Source organism: Onychostoma macrolepis, chromosome 16 (assembly GCF_012432095.1).
Source record: "Onychostoma macrolepis isolate SWU-2019 chromosome 16, ASM1243209v1, whole genome shotgun sequence".
Taxonomy (NCBI): domain Eukaryota; kingdom Metazoa; phylum Chordata; class Actinopteri; order Cypriniformes; family Cyprinidae; genus Onychostoma; species Onychostoma macrolepis.
In genome coordinates, this window is record NC_081170.1 from 27,028,804 (window position 1) to 27,033,051 (window position 4,248).

General features: G+C 34.6%; 1 long non-coding RNA gene across 2 annotated transcripts; it reads right to left on the reverse strand.

The window, feature by feature from the left end:
- Nucleotides 1-760: 760 nt before the first annotated feature.
- Nucleotides 761-3,783, reverse strand: LOC131522217 (uncharacterized). Of its 2 annotated transcripts, XR_009266472.1 has the most exons (5): nucleotides 3,516-3,783; nucleotides 2,999-3,088; nucleotides 2,829-2,870; nucleotides 2,583-2,617; nucleotides 761-1,624 (listed from the first exon to the last, which is right to left on the reverse strand). It is a non-coding gene; the product is annotated as an uncharacterized LOC131522217 (long non-coding RNA). The 2 variants fall into 2 exon arrangements; XR_009266471.1 differs by having other exon boundaries at nucleotides 2,583-2,870.
- Nucleotides 3,784-4,248: the final 465 nt, after the last annotated feature.

The window sequence follows — 4,248 nt, forward strand, 5'->3', positions numbered from 1 at the left end:
CCTGCCATACCTGTTTGCCATTGTTTCGACCCTGCCTGTATTTATGACCATGCCTTTAAATAAAATCTTGCACATGGATCCGCACGTCTCACATCTCGTCAGCCATGTTACAGGCAGCCGCTACTGCCAGTCATTGGACTCTTTCTTTTTTTTTTTTACAGTGCAAAACTGTTATTTTATGGATTTGTCTTAGATTATTACTGACAAATTCAATAAAGTGACATCACTAAACACTGTACAGAGGAACACTATCATTTTACAGATTTTTCCTAGATTATTATGATCAAACGCATTCAATAAAGTGCTGAAAGCACTAGCCCAAAAGTTCTGCAGAAACACTTGTTATTTTACAGGTTATTAAAAAACAAACAAAAAAATGAAAGTGATAAAGCATGCTCAAGATTGTAAATTAAAAGTTTTATTTTGAAAGACAAAATACAAAGTCTGCACATATACTGTACAAAACTTAAAATGTAATCATTCAGTTTTTGAAGAAAAAAAAAGTACAAATTTGAAAGGAAATACATTTCAACATTTACAATACTGTACCAATTAACAGAACAGTTTGATCAGAAGTTGAATTAAATATTCTCAAAAGAAGAAATACAAAACATCTACAAGATTGCCACTGTTTCAAATGACTGTTAATTCTAAAGGCTGGAATACACTAAATGACTTTTAAAATCTGAACAGATTTTTAAAACACTAGGCATCATACATATACTGACTTTGTAAATAGCGACAAAGGAAAACTGCATCATACACTACATGACTGAGGATCATACACTACCAGACTTTAAAGTTGTTCCGATCACAAAAAACTCACTCAGAAACATGAGCCTTGTTGCTAGGAGACGCATGACAAATGAAAACAATATGCATTGTAAAATCGGCTGAAAATATAAAATTTTTGATATCCTCCGATAGAATCAGAGTCTGAAGCTTAAAAACCCGGAGTCTGTGACTATCATAAACTATGCAATTTTCTATGGAATCTGTCATCTCAAATCTGCAGACTGGCTCTGACTTTCGGCAACTAGCGTCAACTTCTCCTGACTGTAAATTGGCGAAAAATCAGGGCAAAAATCGTGTAGTGTATTCCAGGCTTAAGGATATGATGCCCAGCTTTCCTTTGTCATTATTTACAAAGTCAAAAATCTGTTTTAAAAATCTGTTCAGAAGTCGTGTAGTGTATTCCATGCTTAAAACTGTTTCATTATTTAGATGTAAATATATATAAACAAATTCCTGAGGAGGAATTCTTGAGGAGCAATTGAAAAACTAAAAATTACATTTTTATCTTACAAGTTAGGGTTATAGTATCATGATTTTTTCTTTGAAAAAGATTGTGGAGGCAACTGTATTTTAGCTTGTATTTTCCCAGTCAGGTTTATAGTGTTTTTTCTCAATATTTGACTGACCCTATTGGATTCCATATAGCTCTGATAATATATGTGGACAAAAATTACATTGTATTTTAATCCTGAATACTAGCTACACAAGTGTAATAAGTCAAATCAAAACATACAAATAAAGGTCCATGATTCTGCACCAGAAGTGACAGTCACAGCAGATAAAGAGCAGTCCACCAAATCTGAAGTAATCAGCTGGATCCTTGCTGCATCTGGGGGTTAAAAAAAAAAAAAAAAAAAAGAGATTTATTGAAAAGGACTTCATTTGTGTACCTTTTCTATAAACAACATTTGACATTATGAGACATTCTGGCTAATTTGATGATCTAGTTGTGACCTAATGGTTAGAGAGTCAGACTTGTAACCTGAAGGTCATGGGTTCGAGTCTCAATACTGGCAGGAAATGTAGATGAGCGAATGAACAGCGCTCTTTTAAAAAACGCACTAGTGTAAACGGGGCCTGAGGTGCCCTTGAGCAAGGCACGTTACCCACATGGGCCGCACAATAAAAATGGCTGACTACTGCTCTGGGTGTGTGTTCTTTACTCACTGCTGTGTGTGTACTCTACTTTGAGATGGTAGTTATAAAGAAATTAGTATTCACAACAATGAACAACTTTTCTCAGATGTATCATAAAGTAAATAAATGTTGTACCCAGAAAAATGCCAATTAGTACAGCAAAAAATTAAAAGAATTTATATTTGTATCAATTGCTAATATGCTAATACCTGTATATTTATAACTAATATAATTATTAATCGGTTTACACTGTTTTTCTATCACAAGGGGGTGAAATGTCTAACAAATGTACTTGAGGAGATCATTCAATTACTCAAGATATCATACTTATCCACCTTATTCCTAAACACGGAAAGCCTATGGGCGAGACTTCCAGTTCATTAGCCGCTATAGGGAAACAACGACAAGAATAACAAACTGCTGTAAACGGTAAAACTGTTTGCATTACAAACCAGTGTGTTCATAATTAAGCTAATACACTAAAATAACATGGTAAGACACACCAATTTGCAATATTAAGCAGCAAAACGAGCAGTTCTGTACAGCTAAAAATATTTGGAAGTAAAAGAGACCGGAAGCAAGACCCATAAAATCTACAAATGGCCCATTTTTATATGAAGAATAAGGTGGATATGTCATCATTTACTCACCCATGTCTTTTCCAATCTGCATAACTGACTTTTTTCTGTGGAACACAAAAGAAGATCAAAAAAGACATGAGGGTGAGAAAATGATGAGGGAGTTTTCATGTTGAGTGAGCTAAACTCAAGAATGAACTTTGAATCAGAGTGGTGCCTTGGTGCAGAGTTTACCTGCTTTGCTGTGTTCACATTTCAGCACATATAATAGCACATGATCATTTAAAGAATTAATGTTAGCATGACATGTATACTCACTTTTACGGATCATGTGGCAGAAGATTTTCAATCCCAAAACCTCTGGACCATGAGAGGGAAAACACACACACACACACACACACACACAAATGAATATTAACAGGTTTAATAGAACAATATTGTTGACTTACTGACAGAGACATGGGCTTACAGAAATTTAGCCTACTCACCAGCTTTATTACAAAAACTTAACAGTAGATCCAAAAGCATGGTTTGCATAGTATTCTTCAGAGTCCAAGAATGGTGGTTTCATGTCCTCTCTGTTGAACAAGTGTATATGCCAGTTTTTCATGTTCCACAGTGAGACATTTTATTTTACAATAAAATAACAATATAACGTTAGTTATTTTTACTATTTCATACTGTTATTAAAAATAAGATCAGCAAACGGCGGCCTTCTGTATTAACATCATACATGTCCCGTTATTTATTCTGTCATTCATGCATGTTTCTCTATTAAAACGTCAACAACTTGTAGCACTATGTTACGTGGATATATTTACATTCCGCGATATAAACAAATATTTAAAAACACAAAGTAGTCACTTTAAATCATGGCCACAACATCATCATTACACACAGCCTTATCTTTACTAAAACATAATATCAAAACAGTAACAGATTATGTCATCGCGATTAGCATATCACTTTAACAGTAACAGTAGAAAAATTATAAATGGTATTTACCTTCTGCCGTTTGCAATATGTGTCCATTAGCCATTGTGTCTGTGTTCATATTCACGCTTTTTCGTTCTCAATCTGCACCGCATAACTCAAAATCGGTCAAAATAAGAATTCATCTGTCAGATATGTGCTAATCCATGTAAAAGCCATTACTAGTGCACTGAACGGAGCAGGACTGCAGATAAACAGAGCAGCAACGGACTGGTGTGTAAATTCAAATTTGAGCGGTAGGAGGCGTGCCCAGTTGTCATTGGCCAGATTCCTGGATGACGTTTAGATTAACCAATCACGACCAAAGCAACAATGAGAGACATCAAATAACATTGCAACTGTAGAAAAAACTAGTTTTAAACAAAAGATAGAAAATATGTATGTATATTGATTTTTATTTTTTAGGCTGTTACATGTAATTAATTGGTAAAATGGTGTTTTCACTTATGCTTACAAGTGTATGTGTGCTATTCACTATTCACATATAATTTCCCTATGATTTTAGAGTTAAAATAGGGTTAGGTTTAGGAGTACAGACAGTGTGTACATGTCTGTCTATACTCGTAAATTACAGTTACATTCACATGACCAATAATGACCCTTTTGAACTTTAGCAAATCCCTTGTCTCAACTGTATAACCACTCTTATGCCTAAATGCAGCTGTGCATACAACTGTGGCATTTTCTGTATTGCAGACAGTGTTACACCACCTGTTGGTTTAGGTTTATTCCTTTGTCCACAGTA